The 27,802-nt window shown below is 54.7% G+C and overlaps 1 protein-coding gene across 5 annotated transcripts in view; it reads right to left on the bottom strand.

Annotated features, from left to right (window-relative positions):
• RAI1 (retinoic acid induced 1) overlaps positions 1 to 27,802 on the bottom strand; it is a 74,527-nt gene that overhangs the window by 23,801 nt on the left and 22,924 nt on the right. For 4 of the 5 annotated variants that reach the window (XM_064673301.1, XM_064673297.1, XM_064673300.1 and 1 more), the window contains one exon: positions 15,661 to 15,741. The gene's annotated coding sequence lies outside the window, so the exon portion shown is untranslated. Of the gene's footprint in view, positions 1 to 15,660; positions 15,742 to 15,841; positions 16,261 to 27,802 lie in introns of those variants that run through there. The other variant, XM_064673298.1, reaches the window with a different exon arrangement.

Raw genomic sequence — 27,802 nt, 5'->3', positions numbered from 1 at the left:
GGGGTTAAACTGAGCAAAGGAGCTTTGCCCTGAGTGGGGATTTGGGGCTGTGCCCCAGGAGGGTTCCCCTGGGACTCCCAGGACTGACCCTGCTCCTCCAGTGATGCTGTTGGCAGCCAGGCTGGCATGGGGCAGGTTCCTGGTGCTGCAAATCCATTATGGCCCCACAGGGGTAAATGCCATGGAGCTGCTGCCTTTTTTAATGCTCTGTTTTTTAAGGACAACCTCCTTGACAACAATTTTGACAGTATTTTGTGAGAATTTCTTTTAAGAAGACCCTCCTGTGAGGGTGGTAAGGCACAGATGCCCAGAGAAGCTGTGGCTGCCCCTTCCCTGGAAGTATTCAAGGCCAGGTTGGACATGGCCTGGAGCAACCTGGTCTAGTGGAAGGTGTCCCTGACTATGGAAAGGGGGTGGAACTGGATGATCTTCAAGGTCCCTTCCAACCCAAACCATTCTAAGACTTGATGATTTTATGACAAGAACACATTTTTCTCATTAAAAGGGAAAAAACACAGCAGCAAACAACTTCTCCCCCTTTCCCTAGCGCACACCTGAGGGGGGCTGAGTGTCTGTGGGGGAAGCTGGGAATCAAGAAGCATTTTCCAGGCAGAAAAACCAGGCCCTTCCCTTGCAAAAAAAAAAAAAAAGAAAAAAAAAATTAAAAAAATCATGTAAATAGGAGCCCAGGTGCATGCGGTGTGTGAGTCCCTGATATGCTGCCACCAGCAAATCTGGTGAGCTGTGAATCCCCGGCACCGCGCATCCAACGCTGCAAATCCGAGCTGCTCCAGTCGCCTGCTTAGTTTTGCAAATTCTTTCCTGCTGGCTGAGAAAAGCCAATATGTCTGCTGCTCCCGCTCCAGCGCAATAATTGTTCAGCGCTGGTTATCATCCTGCCAGAAAGGCACGAGCTACCGCTGGGGCACTCTGCTTGCTGTAAATGCAGCGAGATGATTTCCTAGCAAATGCAAGTTTTTCCAAGGAAGTGGGTGGAATCTGCTTGTCTCTGATTAGACAGCTTGGGTTTTTGTTTTCCTGGTGCTTTAGAGAGAGAGAGAGAAAGAGAGAGAGAAAAAAAAAATAAAAAAGGCATAAAATATGTGGCTTTCCATCCCCTCTGCCCTGAATCGCAGGCTCGCATGCATCCAGGCGATGGTCCCCTTGGGACACGCAGCTTTGCCCACACTCTGAGCAATGATCCCGTGGAATGAGGCTATGATCTTTCATCAATCATTGCTGAGCGCTTCTCCCTCCCGCGCCCGCTCCCTGGGCTGTGCCCGCTGTGAGCGCACGGCCCCACAGCTCCGCTTTCCCTCCACCCCTCCAAAAAATCAAGGGGTGCAGGGCTGGCCCCCCAAATGCCCGTGGGGTCAGGACCCTGCTTGGGGATGGGGGGCACAGGGCAGTCCTTCCTCCATCCTCCCAGCTCGGCAGGATCAAGGGATGCTTGGGAGGGATGAGGGATTCTGGAAAGGGTGAATCCCGAATCCTGGCGCAGCATCCAGACTAACCAGCATGCTGTGAGGGAGGTGGGATCAGGACAAGCCCTGAGGCTGCGGAGAGGCAGGTCTGTCTCCCCGCCCTTGCCAGGGGAGGAAAAATGACTTGAAATTAAGATTTCCTGATGTTTAGGGGCTTGGAGACCTTGACACCCCCTGCGTCCATCTGGCTCTTCCCCTCTTGTGGCGGCTCACTCCTGCGTTCCCGTCTATCCGTGAATACCAATTATGGTTTAGGAGAATGTATATCTGAGATGTGCAAATACAAAAGGCAGGAAATAAAAGTCATCTCTTACTGAAGAGGAGAGGTAACCATGACTACCTGGGACCTCATTTAAAACTGTGCCGGCCGCAGGCTAAAAGGCAACGCTTCCTATTGTTACACACGTTTACAGAAAGCTTTGAAAACCCGTTTCCCCCTCAAAACCAGCTGGGAAGTAAGAATGAAAACGAGAACTGGGAGTGGGGGGGAGAATATAGAAGATATTTACTGTTGTTTGTGGGCTGGTTTTGCATCCCCCCTGCATGAAAACAGCCGGTGAGCTGAAACTTCAAATGAGCAACTCGGAGGGAGATGGAGCGCCGGCGGCTGCGGCATCGTGGCTCCGGCGCCACGTGGCAGCCGGCCGGGAGCCCGCGCGGCACAGGCAGAGCTGCGGCTCGAGTGCTCGGAGGGAGATGCACCCCTGGAAGAAAGTGGGGAGTGAGTGAGCCTGAGAAGGGCCCCCCATGCCGCAAATGCCAGCAGGATGTGGGGGGAAGCTGGGAGGAGATGGTGGCTGGCACCCAGACACGCTTTGCCCGCTGGCACAGCCTGTGGTTGGTTGGGTTTTTGGAGTGCCCTGGTCTTGCCGAGCTCTCACGTGCCGTGGCTGCTGTTTGCATGCTGGATGATGCAGCCTGCAGGAGGAATACCTGGGATGGCAGAGAATAACTGGGAATCACCAGCTGCCCAGCCAAACCTCTTCACCAGCCGGGTCTGTAGTGCCAATGCAGAGCTGGGGGACACCAGCTTTGTCCTTGGCAAAGACACCCAATTGCTCCAACATGTGTGTAACCATGACCTGTCCCAGCCACATCAAAGACCAGGAGAACTGTTCTCTGGCCACCAGCTTCACCAGGACCTTGCAGCACTCTCAAGCTTGTGGTTACAAGGCCAACAACCAGGTAATTAGACTCCCTGATTTTTGGTTCAAAAGCCATCCTGGCCACGCTCACTGGCACACACAGACGGCGGGAATCACCTCAAAACCAGATGCCTCTTTCTCAGGGATCTGTATTCAGCACCAAGAGGCATCACTGTGGATAAAAACGATCATGGTGCTCACCTTCGCACCCGTCATTCCTGGACGCCTGCCACAAGCTCCCAATGGCAAAGCTCTTCCCTGCCCGCTGCCAGCACGGCCGTGACCCTCATACCCCCCCTGCCAGTACTCTGGACCCACACCTGGGACCACACAACGGGGCTGCAGGAGCCCAAGCCAGGAATTATGGTCTGTACAAAAGACAATGACAGTGAATCTTGTTACTGGCTTTTCAGCAAACGTAATTCCTTTTTATTAGAAAATTAAAGGGTATGAAAAGCTTTCCAAGGCTGAAGAGCTGAAATGTGCTTTCATAAAATATGCGGCGTCTGATAAAACGGATTTGCTTGTCTGCCTGCCCCGGCCCCCTCCCCCTCCTGGCTATTATTCCTACGGGCAAGGTGATGCCTTTTGCCAAAACACCGATTCTGACATGGCCGGCTCTCAGCTACAGGGACCCTTGGGGACCAGCATTGGTCCCCAGCACCCCAGTCATCTGGCCACGAGGCACCTCACAGCCTGCATCTGTTTGAGGTTGGGTTTCGGTTGGGTTTTTTAGCTAAATAAACCTCTGAGAGACAGTTTTTTCCCCTCCAGGATTGCAGGTGAAGGCTGACAAAAATCCAAACTATCACCCCAAACACAGCCGTGAGGATGCAGCAGTTGCCGGCAGGAGGAGAGGTGAAGCCAGGCAATGGCAGACAGAAAGCGATGGATTCCCCCAGACATCACACAAACAGCAACTATTAAAATCCTCCTGGGAAGCTCCCTCCCGAGGAGAAAGTCATGTGCCCTCCCGTGCGCCGGCACCGAGCTGCGTGCGAGAGGTGTCGAGGGCCTGCGAGTTGCCGGCAGCGGGCAGCTGAGGTAACCTACGGAATCTCCACTTCTTCCCTTTCATCCTTCCCTCTCCCTGCCTCTTTCATCTTTCCAACAGTCCAAGTCAACCTTTCATGTTGTTGAGGTTAAAGATTCTTGCTATCGCCCACTCGGGGCTGTGGGGCCGGCACAGGTGAAGGGACCACCCCACCATGGGGTGATGCTGGCAGGCAGGGCTGCCTCTTCCATCTTTTGAGGGCAGAACACCCTCTGATGGTTTGTCACCCTTGGCACGGCAGAGATAGGGGAGTTGAAACAACATCCCCTGGGTGCCATCAAGGAGCTGATGCCTTGGCTGGGAGAGAACCTGGCAGTCCTGGCCACTGTTCCCAAATAACTCCAGCCCCGGCCATGTGACACAGGGGCAGGTGGCAAGGGGACAGCAGCACCACCAACATGCACCCGCTGCAGCATGTAGAGTCATTGGGCTGGTGGGGACAGGGACAGGTAGCATCCAGCTGTCTCCCTGCCACTGTGCCAGGCACCAGCACCGCTGCCACGGAGAGACACAACCCCAGTGGCAACACCGCTTGTGCCAAGGGACTGCATTCCCGCTCGCCCCCTCTCTCCCCTTGCAAGCAAGCGCACCGTGACCCAGCTATAGCATCTTCTCCTTCCCACCCCATCTGCCCCGGCAGCCTCGGGCTCCCCGTGCCTCTGCGGGGGCTCCCTGTGCCACTGGCAGTGCTGTTCGAGTGACGCCCAGCCGGCTATTACCACAGGAAGAGCTGTAACACTACAGCAAACCTCCCTGCTCAGCCCTGCTACAAATCAGGGTCAGGCGGCAGTGCTGTTAGACAGAGCCTGCCGGTACGTGCTCCTGCTCCTAATGTCCTCCCAGCACACACTTAATGGGGACGCGCAGGAGAGCGACGCGACGAGGCGGAGGCTCGGCCCCGCTGCCCATCCGGGGGTTCCCACCCTCAGATCCGGCTCCTAACCAGCAGAGCTGAGGGTTAACATCGGGCAGGCACGGCCAGGGATGTTTTCTTCCCCAGGGCTGCTCTGGCTTTACCTTTAACATCTGCAAATGTGGTTAAAAGTTTGCCGAGCCTATTTTTAGAGCCTCTCACCACATGCGATTTCTCCATCGTGAGACAGGAAACGCCGATGAGATTGTTCGCCACGGAGCTGCTTTCTCCTCCCTGGATGGCCTCCGAGCTCCTCTGGTCTGCATGGTGCTGCCATGCCACAGGCCCCCCTGGTCCCCACCTCCTTGTGAGGGGCCTGTGTCCCACGGTGGCAGCTATGGCAAGCCCGACAGCCAAGGGTGACAAATGATTGGAAAGTGACAAACTGCTGGAGGGTGCTGGCCCTGCACCTGCCAGCACAGTGGTCACAGCAGGGCTCCCATCCATGGTCCCTGGGCTGTGGCAATTTCTGTGTGGGGATGGATGTGTCCTGCTGCTGCTTGGCACTGGTGAGCTGGAGGCAAAACTAACCCTGGCTATGGAAATACAGAACCTGGAGGGTCAACCAGTTCCAAGCATTGCAGACCTTGTCCACCAACTTGCCCCATGCCTCAGTTTCCCCAAAGGAACAGTATTTCGCTTTGCTGCCCACCCTGGAGCTGCACTAAGAGCTTAGTGGTAGGCGCTGCATCTACTTGACCACAGGATGCATCAGCACCGGGCACGGCAGGTGCCAGCAAACAGCCCCCCTCAGGGATGTCCACCACCAACCCTCATGCACGGGCTGCTCAGCATGTCCCCAACATCATGCTTAATACAAAAAGCTTTGGAAGTGAAGCACAGCCCGCTGCCCCATCGGGCACCGGCCCTTCTCCACGCCTGGATCCGTGTCGTGGGCTCGGCAGCGCGCAAGCGCGGCTGCGGCCGGGCGGCGCGGGTACCTGCTGTTTGAATGTCAACACCTCATTTATACATCTTGATTGGCTCTCATCAGCCATGCTGCGCTACACCTGATTGCTCCGAGCCGACGCGGGGTGCCAGGCTGCAGCGCCTAATTCCAGTTAATTGGCCCTTCATCCGAAGCAAAACAGAAATAGAGGAATAAAGAAACAATAAAGCATCCTCCCCCGCTAAAAAAAAAAAAAAAAATTGAAATCTCAGCGTTCTGGAGGTTGGTTTTATTTTGCAACCACGAGCAGGCCATGCTGTGGGCTGTGGGAATTCCTTTCTGGCGGTGCCGGACCCCGCGTGAGCTGGGAGATGCTTTGTCACCCCACGGGCTCGGTGTGCTCGTGTTCCCCCTCATCCCACGACGCGCCCCACGTTCGTGTCACGCTCGCCTGTGCTCCTTCTCCCGCCCGCTCTCGCGAACCACTGAGGCTGAAATTTCAATTAAGAACAAGAAATAATTACCCGCCGCTCCACATTTCCTCTAAAATGGTAGCCAATGCCGGCAAGCCGAGTCACTGCCTCCCACCGCGTCCTGGCGCTCACCGGCAGGCTGGCATTCGGATGACATTTCCAGGATAATGCCGGTCCAGCCGCCGTGCTGGTGGCTGCTCCCACAGCCATGCTGGGAGGCCAATGCCAGAGGATGCTTGGAAGAGATGCTCGACTCCTTGGTGGGAGTGGGGCTGCCACAAGCCCCCGCTGCCCTGGCTCAGCCTCATGCTGGGTCTGAGCCCTCTGCCTGACGCTGCCCGCTCCCAGTCGTGCCCTGGGCTGGGACATCCTGCTCTCCACCTGGCAGAGGTGATCTGTGATAATGACTTGGCTCACCTCCTTCCGAGCCGCACGTCACAGGGAACTGCCACGCTGCCATCCCTGGCAGTCCCTGTGCACAAGGATGGGGCACACAGGGATGCTCCCCTCACTCCAAGGAAGACATTGAGGTGCTGGAGCACATCCAGAGAAGGGCAATGGAGCTGGGGAAGGGCCAGGAGCACAAGTCCTATGAGAAGCAGCTGAGGGAGCTGAGGGGAGAAAAGGAGGCTCAGGGGGAACTTCTCGCCCTCTACAACTCCCTCAGGAGGGTGCAGCCAAGTGGGGGTCAGGTTCTGCTCCCAGGTAACAAGGGACAGGACAAGAGGAAATGGCCTCAAGTTGTGTTGGGGAGGTTTAGGAAAAATTTCTTCACCTAAAGAGTGGTCAGGCATTGGAACAGTCTGCCCAGGGCAGTGGTGGAGTCACCATCCCTGGAAGTGTTCAAAAAATGCATGGATGTGGCACCTGGGGACATGGTTTAGTGGTGGGCTTAGCAGTGTTGGATTACTGGTTGGACTTGATGATCTTAGAGGGCTTTCCCAACCTTCATGATTCTGTGATTCAATTATTCTATGCAGGAGAACAGAAGCAAGAGGATGGGTGCATGGGGCGGGCAGCAGCTTTGGCTGCACCGCTGGCATGTGGAGCAGCACCAGGAAAGGGCAGATGGACCCACTTTTGGGACATGTGCCCAGCCTGGGGACACCAGCAGTGTGGCTGTGTCAGCTTCCCCATGGTGCTACTCCACGCAGATGCCCCAGCCCAGCACTCGCCAGGGCACCTCAGACCTGCCCACAGCTCCAGAAATCACACTTCTTGCACTGTTTCATGTTAGCACAGCCAGAAATAAAAGAGCAAGAAACCCCATCAGGGTGGGAAAGGGCGCAAACCCTGTGGCATTCCAAAAGTGCTTCTGCAGCTTTTCCTGGCCAGCCAGCCCTTCCAGGCTCCAGCTCACGCCCTGTTGGGGTGACACAACTCTTGCCACAATCCCATTGCAGACCCCCATGCTCCTTCCCTGGACAGCAGTGAGAGATGCAAACCCTGGGACAAGGCAGAGACAGGACACTGATCTGTGCACAAAAGGCTCCTCCATCATGAGGATAGCTGAGGATGAGGATGAAGATGAGGGAAGGAGCAGATCCACATTGCTGCAGAAAAAGCTGGTGTGGAAGATGTGCCATGTCCCCAAAACCAGACCCTCTGCCATCAATGGGGATGGTTGTCCGTGGGTGTTTTCCTATTCCTTTTCCCATAATCCAGAGAGCTGGGGGGGCTGCTGCAAAGGCTGTGAGTCCCATGACTCCGGGGGCAGGAGATGTGGGAGCCCTGGGCAGCGATCACAAGAATGGGGAAAGCAGTAACCTCAGGTTGCAGATTAGCTTTGTTTTATAGCCAGGGCAGCAGAAACCTCCCGTGGTTCAACATCTCGCCGGAGACCACACAGGGAGCCTGGGGAAAGCCAGGGAGAGGTCGCAGGTCTCTATGGGGTGAGAGCATCCTCCCTCGGGGGAGGGAGGGAAGGAGGGGGCTCGCTCAGAGCCAGCAGGACCCCACAGCTCCCCCAACCCTTTGCCGCACCCCAAACCTCACATGGGGCCACACGCTGCACCTCTTCCCCCTCTGACCTCAAACACCCACCCCTGCAACCAGCAGGGGCTGCAGAAACCAGTTTGGCGAGGAGAGGGAGGCTCTTTAACCAAGTTTAAATGCACTTCCCTTGACTCAGTTCCCAGTTCAGCGTAGAGGAGACCCAGCTTGGCCAGCAGCCACAGCGCTCAGCTCTGCACGTCACTGCTGAGAGACACATTCCTCAGCACTGCAGCTAAGTGCAGCACAGCCTTTGAGGCCTTCACCCCTCCTTCAATGATAATTTATGCCCTCTGACCCAACTCCCCCTTTTAAATCAAGCTGATCAATAGAGAAATCAGACAATCCTTTTAAGAAACTATCTCATCTGATCCTTCCAGCTAATGATCTCTGCTCTCCTTACAGCTGTTTGCAGATCTGTAGCCCAGGCTGCTGGGAGAAGCAAAAGGAAAAAATGCCACTGGGCCAAATTCCTCCTTCCCCAGTCCAAGCAGGAGCAGCAGCAATACTGATGATTTGCACGAGAGCAAAATGGGAGATGCCAACTCCCATCTTTTTGAAAACAAGCTGAGCACTGTGCTCCAGGGAAGCACTGGCTCCCAAAAACTACTCCCTCGCAGATCTCACCATCAAACATGTCCTTATCCCACCCCAGGAGTCCTGCCACCAAGACATTCTCCTTCATCCTCACTGTTCCTACAGGTTCCAGCTTCCAGGTATGGCTCTCCAATGCCTCCTCTCCAGCAACACAAAGTAACCACCCCAGATCCGGTTCCTGGCTGAGCCATAGTCACCTGCACCCTGTTCCATGCACAGCCATGGCACCATAGCTCCAAGGGGATGCCATGAGCACTGGGATCTCCATCACTCGGCTGGAAAACCCCCGTCCCTCATGGCGATCCTCGCTTCACCATGGCAGCAAAAGCTCAGGGGTGCAGCTGCCTTCTGCCCATGGAAGAGTTAAACCAGATTAGTGGAAGAGGGAGCAATGTCCAGCACAGCACCAGGAAGAGAACAGCGTGGCTGTGTTCACGGAGGAGCCTCCAGAAGGGCTTTATTGACGGCGGCTGCATTTCTATTTAACTGGCAAAGGAACAGGGTTAAGCAGCAAAGAGGGAAGCATCAGAGAACCCTTTAAGTCTTCAAAGTAAATCAGCTCCTGGAACAAACGCGCTCGGTAGCCAAATGTCCCCTTCTCCTTTGTGTCCGCGGAGATATTGACATTTATTATGATGTCCAAACCACCCAGAGGAAGGATGCTTTCCTTGCATCCAAGGGCCATTTCTCACCCTGGCACACTCACAGGAATTTCTCCCCTGCTCAGGCAGGGGCTGGCCCCCTGCACTCCCTCCTTTAAACCATCCAAGAGGCAGGATGGGACCATGCCCCAGGGATTCTCAGCACCTTCCCTGTGCCCAGTGGGAGCCAGGGAGCAGGCTCTGAGCCTGGGGCACCTCCAAGTTCCCTCACCACACGTCCCCTCCCACCCAGCCCTTGCTGCAAAGCCCGAGAGCAGACGCAAAAGGCAAGGGGTCTGAAGGGCTGCAGCAGCACAGCACGGTGCAGGTCCTGCCACAGCAGTCACAGTGAATTACAAGGTATTAGAGCCCCGTGCTGCCGTGTCTCCGTGCAGCAGCAGTCACGGTGAAGGACATGCTATGATAGGACTAGAGTCTCCTCCGGAGAATCCAGTCTCCGGCCTGGTGGAAGGCAGTTGTATGAGAGGCCAGTCCTGTTCTATAGATCAAGTAGTGACAGGTATGTGAAGGACACACTATTACAGGACGAGGAGGGCTGGAAGCCGTGGTGTTTGGGGAGGGGGGGACGGCTGTGCCTCGCTGGATCACTGAGTGCCCACGCTTTGCGAGCCAGCAGCCGTGAACGTTTTTAATTATGCTTTCCTACTTTATCGAGCATCTCATTTTCATTTACACGCCATCTCCACCTGAGAACGTGGCCAGTGATGCTCTTTTCCAGCACTGCTCCCATATCCCCTCACGCATGAGCCGAATGGGACCCAGCAGAGCTGATGGTCCATTCCCAGCACAGGGGACCCATTTGGTGACCAACCTGCCCTGCAGCTCCCCTACACGCCCCACACGATGTTAAGGACCGTAAGGGAGCTGGGCAGAGCCTCCCTGATGCTCAGTGTCCCTCCCCGTCGGAGCAGCCAATTTTAGTGGCTGCCATAAATGCAGCAGGAGCAGTGTCCCCTGGTGAGGCATCGAGCAGTGACTAAGAGCAGAGATGACAATAAAGAGGAGGAAGCAAGGTCTGACTGCAAAGCAGCAAACCAACCCCCCCCGAATCCAGCTCAGAGGCACTGACTGATGATGCTCCCCCAAACCAGAGCCTGAGCCTGGTGATGGGGAGCTGGGCTCTCTGGGGCTTGGGCTGAGCTTGGCCCTGGTGCAGGCTCAGTTTGGGTGGAAATCCCATACACAGGAGGGGAGAAAGGCTTCGCCCATCACGATGCTGGGGTGGAGTTCAAGCCTCTTAGCAAAGCACACAGGGAGACTTGTGTGCAGCCCCTACAGATAAATCCACCCCCTTAAAACATTCTCAGTGGTAAATGTGGTAGAGACTGTGCAGGACTTGACAGTTCGAGGAGTATTTATGGTGCTTTGGCACCAGGGATACAACCAGTTGGGATTTTTGCTCGGCTCTACCACTTGGGCATAGCGCAGCCACAACAAACCCATTTGAATACCTCTTGTTTCAACCAAGGCAGAGATCCAGCCTATTCCCCGCGGAGCAAGCGCCAGACCTTGGGCCAAATTAATCTCCGATGGATCTCCATCAACTTCATGGGAGTTACAACCACAATTTGGCCCATGCATGACATGCAAATCTGCTCATTTTTCTTCTGAATCGTCCAAATACGGCAGCATTTGTTAGCGCAGGAGAGGGACGCATCCTCCGGGAGAGATCTCTTTGGATACCGCGCCAGCCCTTCCTTTTTTTTTTATTTCCTTTGCTGCCTGGATAAAAGGCAAGCGAGACGGACCATGGTACGTGTCTGAGCTGTTTGGGAAAGAAACAGGAATTTCCTCCTGCCATTCCCATTCTTTTGATAGGCAGGTGGGATGCGAGCAGGAATAACTCAATCAAGACAGAGCAATTTTTAATTAATTTGTGGATCCCTTCGCCGGCTGATTGCCTTAGAGACAAAAGGGAAGCCTCTCCTTTAACACTTGTGTGTGCCTGGTACTCTGAGCCTCCCCTTTTCACCGGCGCATCTTTGGTCTTGAAAGCTGCACAAAAGGAAGAATTCCTTGATCTTTTGCCTCGGCTTTTGCTAAGACGGAGACACATATGAGGGGGAGCTGGGTTGGATTTGTGTGTTTTGTTTTTTTTTTTTTTTGGTTTCTTTTATATTTTGGGGGAATATTAAAGCCCAAAATGCACACAGAGAGGGGCGGGGAAGGAAAAAAAACAGAAGGAAAGGGGAATAAAAGCCCTCAAAGCTAAGAAAGCAGAGCGTTTTCCGTCAACACCTTCTGCCCAGCCCGCTCCATCCCCAAGGGGAGGGAGTTGAAAGGTTCAAGCTACATCAAGTGGTGAGTAATGCAGCAGGAGGCTCCCGCTCGGGGCCGGGCTCTCGCCCTCCGCCATCGCTCCCTGCCCTGTGCCCGGTGCTGTGCGGGGCAGAGCTCAGCTCTCGCCCTCCCCTTCTCCCCCCCACCAGCGACCGTGGGGATGCGGGAACTTCCAAGGCAGTGAGTGACACCACAATTATCGATTGCCGGCTGCAAAGGCTTGCTCTCGCCTCCCCCCCCTCTTCTCACTTGTTTTCTTCTGTGCAGCAGTGCCAGCCTTCAGAGACTGCTGCTGTAAAAGGCTTGGATTGACGGGGTGTCAAGATATCTGCTGCCCCTGGCTTTAAACGTCCCCTTGCAAGGGGGGGGAGCGGGAAGAGCCCCTACACAGGTGAGGGGAGCTTGGATAGCTCCAAAAGAAAGGGAGGAATGAAAAGTCTTCCTCTCTCCTCCGTCGAGGAGATGCTCTTGAACCACAAGCAGCTTTTTCAGCCTCAGCTTGGCTGCGTGTGTCTTGGAAATCTCAAGATGCTGGGAAGGAGAGGCGGCATGCCAGCCGGCCCCCGCCAGCGCCTGCGCCCTGCCCAAAATCAAGGCACCCAAAAAAACCACCATCCTCCCCAGCAGGTCTCCGTGGAATGGCACACACACCTGACTGCCCATGACATCTGGCAGTGGCCATTTTGGAGGTGGGAAAGGCAAGACACATCCAGGCCAGACGAGGTCACCCAGCAAAGGCTGCAAAAGGACTGGGACTCCCCAGCTCAGGTACATCCTGTGCTGCACAGCAGCAATGGCATGGAGGGGCCAAATCAGAGGGTTTTCCTAGAAAAGACTGTCTAAGCAAGAGCTCCAGGTGAATCCTGGGTCCCCCACTAAAGGCTGTGATGCCACTCTGCCCAATGGCCCTGGGACCCAGGGCTCCTGGGTCCCATCTCAGCCAGCCCTGTCCCCATCTCAGCCAGCTCCTCACAGCAAGTGCCATCCCTGCCACAAAATGGGGACGGCCACCTGCCTGCGGAGGTGTTTGTTTGCAAAGCTCGGCGGCACCTTGGGACCACAGCTAAGTGTTACGTGCTGGAGCCAGAGGCCTGAAATTAAAGCCGGCTCCACGACTGTCGGTGTCGACACCTGGTGATGGGAGGACAGGGATCGATGATGGAGAGTCTGTCGCTCCTGATGCATCGCTGTCAGGGTCAATACACAATTCCCGGGGAGATCAGATGTCCAGGTTAACTGCTTTGCCTCCATGCTAAGCCGATGGGCTGGCGGAGCCCCATCCTGCTCACACATCCTCTTCCCTGGCCACACTCATTCCACAGCCACCAAATGCCACCAAGAGCAGCCCCAGGGCTCGTGGCTCTTGTTTTCACCCATGGAGAGCTCAAGTGCAGCTCCAAAAAGTGCCCAGGGCTGGGAAAGGGACATGGGAACAGGGACGTGACCCCCAGGAGCCTTTGGCCACACCAAACCAGCCCATTGCCATGGGCAGCATTGCCAAGGGACCACACAGGGACATGGGGCTTGGGGACAGCCACCACCTCCCCTGGCCACCCAAAGGGGCTGGGAGGTGAAGTGGGGGGTGATGATACCCCCACAGGGGGGAGCCCCATCTGCCAGTCCCTCTGTCTGCCCCCATTTTGAACTGCTGGGCAATGGAAAAGGCAGGAGAGGGGGGAAACTCACCTCTCCTGCCCAGCACAGGTCCTGCCAGTCAGTGGCTGTGTCCCACTCTGCACCCTGGGTGGGCAGAGGATCCATGTGGCTTTGGCACAACACCTGTCTCCTCTATGTGACACCACAGACCCCTCTGGGGCAGGAGAGCTGTGAAGGTGGGTTGCATTGTGCCCTCTGCACCAAGCAGGCTTGTGGTACCCCACGGCACCCCAAAGTCACTGCACTGAGCCCAGGCAGGAGCCATGAACCCTTTGCACCCTCACTGCTGCTATTCCCATGTGACACCACGCTGGGCAGGATCCATCCCCCATCCCAGGGGGTCCTGTGAGGACGAGAGCCACCCGCAGCCAGACTGCAGCGTCTCACCCCGACAGCTGTACATCTCCTCCTCCAGCATGGAACAACCTACCCGGGGGAGCCCGGTGTGACCCCCTGAGGAGGGGACCAGGGGGTCCTACTGATGTCAGCCCACGAAGCCACCCTTGGGGGACACACCATCACACCCCGACCCGACCCCGACACAGCCAGACTTGCCGCCAGCCCCCCCCAAAAAACCCCCCAAGAAAACAGAGCACGGCATGAATAACAAAAGCAGCGATCAGTAAAGACTCTCCCAAGAGGCTGCAAGTTCTTCAATTAGAGCTCACATTATAGGAATGAGAAACTCCACGCCGTCTTCCATACGGATAACACTTTTTTCCCCCTCTCTTTTAAAGAATAAAGGGAGGGAGGGAGAGGAAGGCTGCATCTCTAATGCAACAGACAGGTCTGCTGAGATTCACTTTGGCTCTTATTTTGACTTTCATCTAAAAGAGCTGCCCTGGGAATCCATTAAGTCCAATTTAAATCGGCTCTCCGCCCTCACGGCTTCTCCCCGCCTTCGCGCCCCCTCCAGCTCCCTTCTCCCCCCCCCTTGGAAGCAAACAAACACAAAAGCAAGGCCAGGCAGGGCAGGCAGCGAAGGGCAGGCAGCGAAGGGCAACACCGGCGTGGTTTCGGAGCCGTTCCCTGGGGGATTACAGCCTTCCCCAGGGCAGTTGCTCCATCTTTATTTCCGCCCAAATAAACACAATCCGGCCACGTTTGGATACCGCCTCAGTATCACCCACCTCGCCGGCGCTTTTGGGGGGCCGGAGGGGTTTTGGGACCTGCTTCTGCTCCCCACACATCTCCCCCCTCCACGCACAGGCATATTTTCCTCTGATTTTATTATTTGCCAGCACAATTAGCTCCATTAACGCTGCAACCGGCAAAGTTGGATGGGATATAATCACATACTTCAGGTTTGGGGTTTTTTTCCCCCCCCCAGTGAGCTTCCCCACCCCAAGACCATTCCTCAGCCTTTGGGAATCACCCCCCCCCCCCGCAGCCTCACAGCCAGGCGAGGGACAGACCCCTCGCCTTTCATCTCACCACACTCATTCAAGCTCTGCTTCTGTCGTATAAGCAGTTTTCCAGCTCTTCCCCCCCCTCCCAACACACCCGCTCTGCATTGCATCCTATTCATATGTTTTCAATCATCGCCGTTTCGTTATTTAAAACAAAAGCACACGGTTCCCCCCCACCCCCGGCAGCACTCCAAGCCCCCTCACCGGGCTCCACGGTTATTCCCTGGTTTGTTTGTTTATTAATGTCAACGGAGGATTTGGAGGCAAAATTTGCCGTGGGAGAAAGGGAGCGGGAGGTGAAAGTCCCACTGAGGGGCTTTCCAAAGGCACAGCCAGATGTGCAAACCCCACGATTCCTTGGGTTATCTGCTAGATCCATTTTTTCCTGCCCCGCCAGCCACCGAAATAAAAGAAAGAAAATCCATCAAGTCAGCGTTCTCACGTGCAGACAACGGCAAGGAGAGCCAGGCGCCCGCCCGCGGCACCGCCGCAACTTTTGGAAGTATAAAACCATGCACATCCATAACTCCTCAATTAAATAAGCCTCCCTGGGAAGATTTCCCTCTGCAGAGGCTTTCGCAGCCCCGCGCCCGTTATTATTTTAACTTTGCAAAAGTAAGGAGTCAGGGCAAGCCAACTGAATCCATCCCTTCCACACACAAATATTCCAAGTCTCAGCTGTATCTTTGTTCAGACACCCATCAATCGGCAAGTCAGGAGGGGTTTTGGACCGGTTGCAAATTTCTTTATTACTTCCAGAAAAGCAAAACAACCCCCCCCCCCACACACACACACCCCACCCCACACGCACCCCCCGGCTCCTCCGCTGCTGCTGCAAATAGGACACACGGACACGGACACACACACACACGTATAATCCCCCCTCCCTCCCCAAACTCCGCGGTGCCGGCGCCGTGCATCCATTCAATCGCAGCGGCACACGAGTTGCACAAGAGAAAAATAAATCCGGAAAAAGCTCTGTCCGCGCACACCCCCCACACCACCTCCAATTCTGCTGCGCCTTCAGGAGGAAAAAAAAAAAAAAAAGGGCAGGAAAAAAAGGAGGAAAAAAAAAAAAGGCACAAAGATGTAGCTTGCAACAATACCTGCGATGGTCCTCGCTCTCTCCTCTCTCTCCTGCTGGCTCGCTCTCCTCCTCTTCCAGAGCACAGTAGCCAGATTAGATCCTTAGAAAAAAAAATGTGAGAAATAGCACAATTCTCCCTTTTTTTTTTTTTTTTTTTTTTGCTTCCCTTCTCAGCAGCCCTTCTGAGCTCCTTCACTAACCATTATTCATAGACCACTAGGGGATATAAGGTAATTAGAAACGGCCCTATAGCATCCAGCCTGAAAATGTAATGCCAGCGGTAGGAGTGGTGGAGGGCTCTGGCTGCGGGCGGCTCCGGCAGAAAGTGCTCGCTGGAGCTGGGGACCGAGGTGAGAAGTGGGGTGGAGGAGAGGGCGAGAGGCAGCGGGTGCTGGCGGCTCTCCCAGCAGAGACCAGGGTGGCCAGGGACACCAAGCGGCACCGGTTTGGGTTGGATTTGGGAATGGTTTGGGATTTTGGGGGGATTTTTTTTTGTATTTTGGAGTGGGCTCGCCGTGCCCGTGTGAGCCGTGCTGGGGCTGTGTGTGTGTGTGTGTGTGCGTGTGTGTGTGTTTGTGCCAGGAATAGCAATCAGCAGAGGCAGCACACAGAGCGCAAAAATGCCATCATGCAGGGTCAACAGAAAGCTGCAGACATTTTTTTTTCTCTCTCTCTTTTTTTTTTTTTTTTTTTTTTTTTGGTAGGCTTAATCCTCTGGAGCGGGGGAGAGGGAAAAGGAGGAGGCTGCTGCCTTCTTTATAGTTTTGATTTTTTCCCTCTTCCAACCTCGTAGGATCAGATTAACCCCCCTTCCCCTCCAAGCGCGCACACACACACACACACACACACACACTCACTCTCCAGCCCCAGAGATCCCAACCCTACACCAGCGCTGCGCTGGGGAGATGCCGGAGTCGGCGCAGGGTGGGATGCGGGTCTGGGTGGGATGAGCTAGGTGGGCTCGGTGGCAGCAGGGAAGGAGAGCAGGAGGGAGGCAGCGCGGGGGGGTGGTGGTGGTGGAGGCAAATGAACAAATCACACCTGCAGCTTTCTGCGTGCCGGAGCCAGCTGCAGCCCAGGCAGCGACCGGCAGGAAAAATCCAGGCTCGCAGGCTCCCAGCAACATCATCTGTGGGGATTTAGGTGCACAGCGAGCTGATGGCAGCTCATCGCTGGGAGCGATTGATTTTGGGGGAGGTTTATTATTAGCAGGAGGGGAAAAGAAGACGGTAACAAAGAGCAAATCCTTCCACACACACTGATTTTTCCAAGGGGTAAACAAAACCCGCTGCAGGGGCGAGGAGGGGAGCTGGTCCCCTCGCCAGGGGACGCAGAGCTTTGGTGGCCCTGATACACCGGGACAACCGTGTCGTGCCGCCGGCGGTGCCGGGGTCGCTGCCGTGCAGCTCCGTGCTCCCCGGCTCCTTCCCCAAGGGTGCAAACGCCCAGCCCTGCCTCCTCCCACGACTCCGCTCTGAGCCTCTCGTTAATTGAACTAAAGCTGTTCACCTTGATAACGCAGCACGGCAGCAAGTTTCCGAGCCGTACGCGGGGGGCTGGAGAGCTATTTGATCCACTTCCAAGGCGCTGCCTTTCAATTCAACCCCTTGCTCTTGAAGGATGGATAACCAGGCCCTCTCTTTTCCCTGTTAATTACTTGAGATAGGAGGTATCAAGCTGCAAACCAGACCATACCTCATAAGGGGATCCAGCACCTGCCAAAGCAGACTGCTTGTTCTTGTCTTCCCTGTCCTTTTCCTCCTCATCCTCATCCTTACCCTCATCCCCATCCCAGATCCAGCCTGGCTGTTTGTATCTAATACAACACAGCACACTCCCAGTCACCTCTGACTTCACACACGCCTCTCTGCAGGATGGTAAACTAAGCTGGGACCTCACAGCTCTCCCAGGATTCAGTGTTATCCCCCCTAACCACCAACCACCCTGCCCTTCAGAGGGAAGAGCTTGGCACCACTTGGCACCATGGCTGGGACTGCCACCCTAGTAAAGCCAAGGTGAGACAGACCCAATGGACAACACCCCCAGCTTCTCCTCTGGGACTGAGAGACAACTAAAGGATGTGTTATTTTTACACTAAAATCCAATAAATTCAACAGTCTGGTCCATCCATGTCATTTCCTGGCTCTGGTATGTTTAAAATCCCCACCTCCAGGAGCCCTGTGATTTCAGGAGAACCTCAGCTCTGCTCTGCTGAAACCCTCACTGTGGTGAGGAGAAAGGTTGAAATCACAAGCCCCCGAGAGGCCCATATGCAAATTAAATCACCACCAAACACTGGTTATTAAACGCTGTGATTTTTCCGGCACCTTTACAGTTCTGCGCCTACAGTTTACGGGTTCACAAAGGCTGATTTCATGACTTCTCAGCATTTCCGAGGTGTCAACACTCACATCACCTCTGTTTGTGTGACACGGCTGTGTCTGTCTCAGCCCAACCACTGGCTGGGTGGGAGACCACCACTTATCACAGCAATTAACTTTACTCATTAAAGCCTCCAAGCTCAGAGAGGATGCTGCTGCACAGTGGTGTGGATGGGAAGGTTTCCATCCCTTGACAGAATCTGGCTCCAGAGCATCCAAAGATGTCATCATCTTGAGCTACCACATACCAGCACAACCACCATCCAAAAGCCTCTTCCTACGTTCTCTGAGCAGGGCTCATCTTGCTGATGAAAGTTGGAGGCTTCTCTGGATGTAACCCTGCACCTCCTGCCCTGGAGAGGCTAAAAAATAATGACTCATTGCAATGCCATTTCTGGAGCTGCTAAAACAAAGGCACTCTGGGTCCCTCACAGTGTCTCACCACTGCAACCTAAATGATAAAGCATCCCGAAGAAAATGAGCTTTTCCCCACCAACCTCCTCCTCCATCCGGCCCTACCATGCTCTGCCAACCTGAGATCCCTAGGACCTCCCCAACACCCACATGGGATGATCCTACTCATTCATCTTCCTCTCATCCCTCTTCCTGGCTGATTCTCCCCCAGCCCCACTCCCAACGATCCCAATGGATCACTCTCATCCCCTGGCCTGAGTGACACCTCTACCCAGGTGCCACACACTCCACACACATGATGGCTCCTCGCAGGCAGGGAGCAGCAGCCCTGCCCCAGCTCTCATCAAGCTCCTTGCATCGGCTCTGAGCGGATCCGATGGATTTTCATTTCCTAACTTTGCCCTTCGGGCTATTTCTAACGAGCTTCCTCACGCTTAAAAAAAAAAAATAATAAAATCCTTCATCTTGCAGCATGGTGTTGGAACAGCAACACTCGGGATGACTGTGCCTGCGAGGAGGCTGGAAATTAATTATATCACAGTGGCTTTAGGTAGGGATCCATCCACTGACCTCCTCAGCCTGGGACCCAGGGAACAGCCAGAACTCCCCTCCCAGAGCAAACAGGCTTTTTCTGGCCTTGAAAGATCTATTTTCCTGGTGTGATGTTTGGTCCATGCAGCACAGCCCTGGGCACGGAGCCACCCATGTCCTCCCATGACCCTGTCCCCTCACCACAACCCACATCCCCAGCCCCGAGCCCCCCGTGTAGCCTCTGCCTGAAGCACTGGGTCCATCCACCCTTCCAGACTCCTCCCTCCCATCAGGAAAGAGGAATTGATCCTGGACGCCTTAATTTCCACTAATCAGATGTTTTAATGACTTTCTCAGCGCCCAGCACATCCCCACTTCCCACCACCACCCCCTTCAAGGCTGGCCCTGCTCCCAAGCCACGCTGAGGCCCCTGATGTCTCGAAGGCTTTCCTTGGTGGGAGAGCAGTGATTATTTCTCTCAAAAGGTCTCTTATAATGGAAACCATCTCTGCATCCCTCCTCGGTCTCCTCCTGCCGTGACCCAGGCTCCGTCGAGAGGAGCTCTACTCTGAGGCAGCGCCGTGTTTCCATGGAAAGAGTGAATAGCAGAGTCTTCCCAGCGGTTTATTAGAATTCCTTTTACTTCGATGGAGAGTTTTAGAGCAAAGTAAAAAGGCTTTAATGTGGGGCTAATGGAGCCCCTGGGAAGTCCAGGAAGGAAATCTCCCCTGGAGAAGAGGGGGCGTGAGGAGAGGGAGGGCAACTTTCAAGACAAATTCCTGGACAGGTTGAAATTTTTTTGCAGGAGCCATCTCAGGCAGCGAGAAATGGAAATGAATGTTTGTTTTATTTTTAACAGATGTTACAAAAGACCTGCCAGTAATTCAGTGAACGATGCAAAACCTAGATCCCACTCACTTTTCCCGGCATGTCTTCCATCCCCTCCCTCTCCTCCTCGGTACAAATGCTTATTTGCATTTAGCATATCATATTTAAAAAAAAAATATTAAGCAATAAAATAACAATCATATGCCACTTCATTTCCTCCCTCCCTAAGGCTTTGGTTTCAGTTTAAATCCTTGGTTGGAGCAGCTATTAATTGTTTTTAATAAATTTTTCTGTCTCTTTACATTTCCCAAACCTATTCTCTACTCACCCCCTTTGGGGGGTCTCCTCTTGCCCACTCCCCCATCCCTCTCTCTCCCTGCCGTTCCCCCAAGGAACAGTTCTTGACTCTGCAAGGTATTTGGAGCCTCAGTGTGAAACACAGCCTGCAGCCTCTTTGGAGGGAAATACAGGGATTTGTCTGCAGCTAAGAGATGGGGAGATGGAAAGGGGAAGAGGTACAATGAGGGGGTCCTAAAACCACCCAGCCAGGGGCTGGAACAGGAGTTAAGACTGCGACCTTCTGAAAAACACCCACAGGCAACTTTGAAGTCAATCTAAACCCCACCATGATGCCAGAGGGGCATTTGGGGTGAGATACAGCATTTGTGTCACACATGAAACACTGACCTGGGAGGCCAGAGACAGTCACGGAATCCCAGAATGGTTTGGGTTGGAAGGGACCTTAAAGACCATCTCATCCCACTCTCCTGCCATGGGCAGGGATACCTTCCACTATCCCAGGTTGCTCCAAGCCCTGTCCAACCTGGCCCTGAACACTTCCAGGAATGGGGCAGCCACAGCTTCTCTGTGCCAGTGCCTTATCACCCTCCAGGGAGGAATTTCTTCTTAATATCCAATCTATCCCTGCCCTCTCTCGGTGTGAAGCCATTCCCCCTTGTCCTGTCACTCCATGCCCTTGGAAAAAGTCCCTCTCCAGCTCTTTTGTAGTCCTGGCCAGAGGAGCCCTGAATCCCACAGATACCAGATTTCCTGAAAATGAGCAATTTTGGCAGCTCCTAGTTTAACTCTTGACTGCAAAACACAAGCTGCAATGGTTCCCCTTTTCATGCCTGACTGTGGAATACCACTTCTCCTCCCAATACCCGGCTTTCCAAAGAACAAGGTCCCAGGGAAACCTGGACCAGGCAAATCTGGGGTGATTTTCTGCCCTGTTTCCCATTACCACCCCTGCATGCAGAGCCCCGAGTCCACAGCCCACGATCCCACACACCAGCACACCCTGTGCCAGATTCATATTGCATCGATGCCTTGTTTGTGGGATCCCAAGTAGGAAAGGAGAAGATTGGCTCTGGAGAGCAGCCACAGAGCAGTGCTGATACAAACAGGGTGTCCCTGAGCCCTTTAAAAATTCTAAACCCTGCCTGATTTCCAGGCAGAAAATGGCATCCGTGTGCATTTCCAGGTGATGGAGGAAAACTGGCTGTTTTCACTGAGCTTTCTCCTCTTCCCATTACAATCCTGCACCTGGTTAGCAACTGTCGGAAAGAGGTTAATCACAGTCCTTAAATCAGGAACCTCGTTGTGGTATGCTTGGGATGCACATCTGTGCTCTCCACAGCTCATCCCCAGCGGCATTTGGGAGAAGGCAATATGCCAAAAAAACCCCCACCCCCAAATAAGCCAAATCCCCCTCAAAATGAGCGACAAGCATCCCAGGGTGCAGGATCCTGCTGATTCCGGGAGCCAGTCCTGCAGCACATGTGAAAGGCTCACGGGTGCCCCTGGCCCTGCCACGGCTGCGGGTTAAAGGCATCTTGGATAACACGGTGTTGGCACAGCTGTTATGGGGCAGAAAAGGCTTTTTAGGGATTGGGGTTTTGCTCGCTGGCCAGCCTTGTGATGGAGGGGAGGAGGTGTCACCTGGAAATGCCTTGGGTGCAGGAGCAAACCATGGGGACCAGGGGGTAGTCTCACACCCCAAGCCCAGAGCTCAACCCTCGGCAGAGGAAAATCTGGAGCTCCGGCAACCGCCGACTGCCCAGCTTGGCTCCTGATTTCCAAGCACTGCAAAGCCTGGCTTGGCCTTGCTATTTCTAGGCCTGTCCCAGGGGGATCACCCTGCTCTCTCCCCGCTTTGGGAAAAAGCAGCATTTCGGAGCATTGGAGCCCCGGTGCTCAGCCGGGCCCCGGGGCTGCCGGTGCTCCGCTCCCCACCGGAGCCCGGGGCTGCCCCACGCGTGCACACACTGGCATGTGCACAGCCCGGAAAACGGAGGGGAACTGATCCCGGAGGCAAATCTCTTTTGTTCTAACCCCGCCGCTGTAACTGGATCTCCCCGGGTTCTCGGCTCAGGAGCCGCAGCGGATCACATCGCTTTCATGCCTTCTCCCAGTGCCAGCTTGTCACATTCCCCCGTCGCCGGCGGCGGGGAGGGGACGAGCGGGAAAGGGGAGGCATCGCTCCCAGCGCTTGTTTACCTCGCCACTGCGCACGAGGGGAGTACGGCGGTAATGAGCAAAAACCTGGTGGGAGCAGATTGCAGATCCGCGGCATGAGACCACCCCCAACTCACAGGCTGCCCCTTTTTAACGAGGTCCCCCCCCATCCTCCTCCCCGCCAGGCTCCCCGTGCCCTGACATCTTCCTGCCTTTCCCCGCTGTCTCATTCCGACTGCAGAAATGCTGATTCACAGAGCCCGGCGCAGGAGGCGTTTGGGAGGCAGAGAGAGCAGCACAACACCGCCCGAACGCGCCCGACCTCCCCGGGCGCCTTTACACCGGTGACTGGCGACAACCGAGTCGCTGCAGATTAATCCGCTCGGCGATTATTCCAGCACCTCCTTCCCGGCGATTCCCTCGCCTCTCAGCAAGGTGAATCCATCCCCTGTGCTTCCCGGGAGAGCTTGCATGCGAATTTCTCTCCCCTTTCCGCACAGGGGGAAAGCAAGGTGAAAGATTTCACGCCGGGATGGCGGGACGGGGGCGGAGGTGGGGTGGATGCCACTTCCCCAGGGAAATACTTTGCTTTCCAAGTGGTAAGGGCAAAGCGAACGGCACCTTGACCTGCTGCCAGGCATGTGTCAGACCTCACTCGTGGATGCTTTGATGCATCACCAGCAATCCAGACCCTGTTTCCTCCTCCTAGGGCAGCCAGCGCCCAGAGGCAGGGCCCGTGCCCCGGCTGGCTCCTGGCATCCACAGCAATGCCAAGGATTCTGCACCGTGACAGCAGTGGGCACAAGCCGAGCCTGCCTGCCCTGCCTCACCTCCCCTCTCCTCCCTTGCCAGCACGGTGCAGCTGGTGCAGCAGCAGGGCTGAAATCTGAAACAGCAAAAGGATGTTTTTTCGGGGCAGGCAGTGGGGACAATGTCCCCAGCAGCCCAGGGCAAGCAAATGGCTTCAAAAGCAGGAGATGGCTGTCCAAGCATCTTGCTTCTCCCAGGTCCCTTCCCGCTGGGACAACCATGACACATTGTAGGAGAGCTCAGGTGAATAGATCCGACCTGTTTTACTCCATCCTGCATTCAGTGACCACCTTCACTTCTCCTCCCTGAGGCCACGCTTCATCCCAAAGGCACCTGTGGTGCCACGATGGATGCAAACACCTTGGGATTTCACGCACTGAACAGCATGATGTGACACAGACCTTCCTTGTCACCCTCACACTCCACCCCGTGCCGTGTCCCTCTGGACCAGCTCAGCACTGCTCAGACCAGGCTGGATCTGTCCCAGGGCAGGTGATGCAGGGGGTAAACCCAGTGGACCAGGCTGGGAAGCCAATATTGCATTCGGCTTCCCAACCTCATGGGCACACACTGGATGGGTCTGGGGACACCAGGGCAACAGGACACCCCTTGCCACCACCACGCTGCTGCATCTGCAGCCCTGAGGCTCAAAAGTCAAACCCACCTTGTACTTTATTACTTCTAAGGGTTTTTTTGCTGGATGTATGGAAGCTGTGCCAGTCCCCTGATCCCCTGTGAAAGGGTGACTGCCTGCCTGCAGCCAGTAGGCAAGCTGGGCTGCTCATCTGGCTCCCTGAAAAGCCATGGTTCATCTGAATAGATTTCCACCATGCAACTGTAAAGGCCCCAGTGGGTTTGAATATGAGCCCTTGAGGTATTATCTCAGAAGTGCCTCAAGGCAACCACCTGAATCCTTCTGTGACTGCTGCACAAACCTGGAATGTCTGCAGCAGCTGGAGATTATGGACAGGCCTTGCACAGGAGCCCCCACAGGACCGCCACAGCCAGCACCATCAGCCCTCAGATGGTCCCACGTGTACCCAGTCCTCAAAAAACAAGGCACGGTGATGCTAAGAAGACCAAAGCCCTGATGCCAAGGCAGGAAACCAAGCTGAAGTTTTCACATTAATCATATCGAGCTCTATTCTTTTTCATCTATTTCAAGGCAAGTCAAAAAGAGGTTCACACTCTCCCCTGGCAAACCACAGAGGATGACGTGAGCCTGTCTCTTGCATTGCAAGTAGAGTGTGTCAAGCAATTAGCAAGTCATCAGGAATTCAGATAGGGTGGGCAGGATACGATCCCTCAAAGCTGTGGCAGGAGCAGAACCCACCCCAGAGTTTCCCATCAGGCATGGAAGGCAGCAGAGGGAGCAGGGGCTGTTGGTGAGCTCTCACGAGCAGAGGGACACCATGTACCAGCAGAGCCTGGCACCATAAACCACTTCACTCACGTTTAGCCTGTGCTGTAGCTCAGAGGCCCCAGGCATTCAACACAGATTTCTCTTCATTCATTCCCAGCCTCAGCAAGGTGGCCAGGACAATTCCAAGAGCTGGTCCTCAGGCATCCTGCAGGCCTGCTGGGTCACCAGGGCACCCCGTGCATGTCCCATCCCCGGGCGTTCTGGCATTGCATCAATTCTTGCTGCTGCCACCAGTTTCACTCCCAGCAGCTCTGACTGTGCTGGTTTCCACTCAGCATCCTCCCAGCAGCCCAAATCCCGCTCTCCTGGAAGTTAGTGGCAAGACCCATCCAAGAGCCTTCTGCGCTCACCTTGGGAAGCCGCTTCCACTTTGGTCCCCCAGTGCTGCTAAACCCACACCACACAAAGCCGTGGCACAGCACACAAGTGGTATGGTACCATGTCACCAAGAGCACCTTGGAGGGTGACCTGCAGCCTCCCCAGACACCTCGCTGGTCCCTGTGAGCACCCAACCAGCCCCAAAAGAAAAGAGGGAGGATTTATCCCGAGGTGTGAGCTGCCAACCTGGGCACACACCTTCCTCCGGAGGGATCCGGTGCGACGGGCAGGTTGCACGGGGGACGCCTAATCTTCCACCCACCCTTTCTCCTCTCCATTGCCAAGGTAGCAGCAGACAATGCTATCTGCTGGGTTGTCAGCCGGCCCTCCTCCCGCCGTCTCTTTAGCCAGAAAACTCTCCATCTGTCTCCAGATGGGGTGTTTCTACCACTCCAGTCAAACCGATTCAGAGTGGAACAATGATGCTTTGTTAACAAAACAATTTTTGTGTGTCAAGCCCTCCTTCTTGCGGGTTTTTCCCCCCCTCCCAGTCCCCAGTGGGTCAGCTTTGTGTGGCGTCCTACATTTTGTTGTTTCTTTCACATTTTAAAGGCTCCGTATTTTAGTACAAAAGGTGCCTGTGGAGCAGCTTTTATCTGCGAGGCAAGATTTGACACATACGCAGATCACAATTGCGACGGGAGGTTCGTGATGTGGTGGTTAAGGGTGGTGTCAGGACCTTCAGAGTGATGAAGCGTTATTTCCAGTGATTTTTGCCTCCAGGATAAAAATTAGAGCTGGTCCGACGCTGCAAATAAGGCTTCTGTGAGCTGGAATCCCCCAGGGGCTCATGGAGGGGGCAGAGAGAGAAAGTTTGAGCTTGTTTTGGTGCGGGGCAGGCTTCAGCCGTGATCACCCATCCTTCTCATATCCTCCTGTGCAGGACAGGGCACATCTATCACTTGTGAGAGGAAGGGACAGGTATGTGGAACAAATCTACATGCCCGTGAGTAAACCACAACCCTCTCCCCAGCACAAACCCCGTGGTGGTCAGAAAGACCAAACCTGAGCCCTCCCATGGCCAGAGTCTCTGACTGAAGATCCTGGGGTGTGTTTGACTCCTCCCCAGCTACCCAGGGTTGGATCATCCCCCTTGACACACTCCCTCATCCAGCAGCAGGAAGGATGTAGAGGCCCAGGATGGGTTGTTACAAAGGAGATCCCTCTTTTCTCTTCCGAAGGCATCTCCACCCAGGCCTCCAAGAAAACCAGCTCTTCCTTTATTTTTCTCCCTTTTTTTGCCCTTAAGCAACAAGCATACAAACCACCTTCTGCTCTGCACAAAACCAGCAACTCCCAGCAAACAACCAACCCTCTGGCTCCAGAGCAAACAGCTCCATGTTCCTAAGCAGGCTGGATATTTCTGCATAAGGGGGACCTTTTCTTCCAGCTCCCCCCACATTTGCAGGCGAGGTCCCTCCTCCTTCCTGTCCTCAGGTAACAGCATCTTCATGGAAACACCAATGTTTTTATGAGTCACCCCCCTTCTTTCCCGCTTCTGCTCTGTGGCCAACACCCCTTTGCTTTCAAGATCAAAGCCGAAGGGGACCAGCTGTGTCGCGTCCTTTCCTCTCCAGCCCTTTCCATCTCCATTTGCAGCCGTTGCCAGCGGAGTCCCTGCTGTTCTGACAGCGCTTTGTGCCGCCCATCCAGCACCACAGCTCCATGCCCGCCGTCTGCGCCCCCTCCATCCCTCTCCTGCCATCCCTGCTCCTGCTCCAGCCACACTGGGAACACAGAGAACCCTCCAGAGCTCTGGGCTCAGTCCCCTCTGGCAGGCACAGCATGAGAGCTGCCCCGCTGGCTGCCTCGGCTGCCCTGCCTGTCATGTGCTGCTTCAGTGGGAGAAATGTGCTCAGAGAAGAGAGAAATGGGATAATCCGCTTCCACTGAAATCCCATCCTAATACCTCGTGTTTGGAAACTCCTCCGCAGACTGGAGCATGAGTCTGCATCTCCTTCCAAACCAGCAACTCCATGGGGACCTTCGCTCTGTGCTCCTTTTGGCACGAGGACAACTTCGGCTGGACAAGTCCAGGTACTGCTGAGAAAGTGGCTGAGGGAACAGGAATCTCCCTCCCTGTCCCAAAGGCTGAACATCTCACATGACCCTCTGTGCTGCAGCAGGAATTTGCAACATGATGAGATAATGAGAGTCAGGGATGTGCTTCACTGAGAGAGGGCAGGTTTAGATTAGACATTAGGAAGAAATCCTTCCCTGTGAGGATGGTGAGACCCTGGCACAGGTTGCCCAGAGAAGCTGTGGCTGCCCCATCCCTGGAAGTGTTCAAGGCCAGGCAGGATGGCACTTGGAGCAACCTGTAGAAGGTGTCCCTGCCCATGGCAGGGGTTGGTATGAGATGAGCCTTAAGATCCCTTCCAAATCAAACCATTCTGTGATTTTAGGAGTCTTGCTGCATCCAAAAAGCCCTGTCCATTTTTGGTCTCCCAGTGAGTTGTTTGTGCACATTTCATGGAAGCTGCTTCCATGTGCAGCAACTCACAAGTCTAACGGTTCCACCTTTGGGGAGTACACCCCATCCTTCATGGCATCTTCTCTTGACCACACCACATGCACCTCCAGGGTGCAGCAATGCAACCCCTGCTTCCCAACACCTCACTGTAACTCAGCCGAAATCCAGCCTGGAGTTCTCTCTTCTACAAGGACTCAGAAGAAAGCATCGCACAGAATTAAGTCTCAATGCTTTTTATATGTAAAACACTGAATTTAGCTGCTAATGGCAATTCCCAGCAGAAAAGGATGGTTAGTAGTGGCGGGTATATTTATGAATACTTTCTAAGCAAATGCCGTGAGGCGGGAAATGTATCGGTCCTCACGGAAAGCTCCCCAGGCTGCTGCTGCAGGCATCTAAATGCAAAGTTTCACCGTGGCTTTTGAGTTTTGTGCTCTGCTATACATATCCTTCTCAAATCTCTTCT

The sequence above is a fragment of the Pseudopipra pipra genome, chromosome 16 (genome assembly GCF_036250125.1).
Source record: "Pseudopipra pipra isolate bDixPip1 chromosome 16, bDixPip1.hap1, whole genome shotgun sequence".
NCBI classification, from domain to species: domain Eukaryota; kingdom Metazoa; phylum Chordata; class Aves; order Passeriformes; family Pipridae; genus Pseudopipra; species Pseudopipra pipra.
Note: the sequence above shows the minus strand (reverse complement) of the source record. Positions and strands in the feature narration are given on the sequence as shown.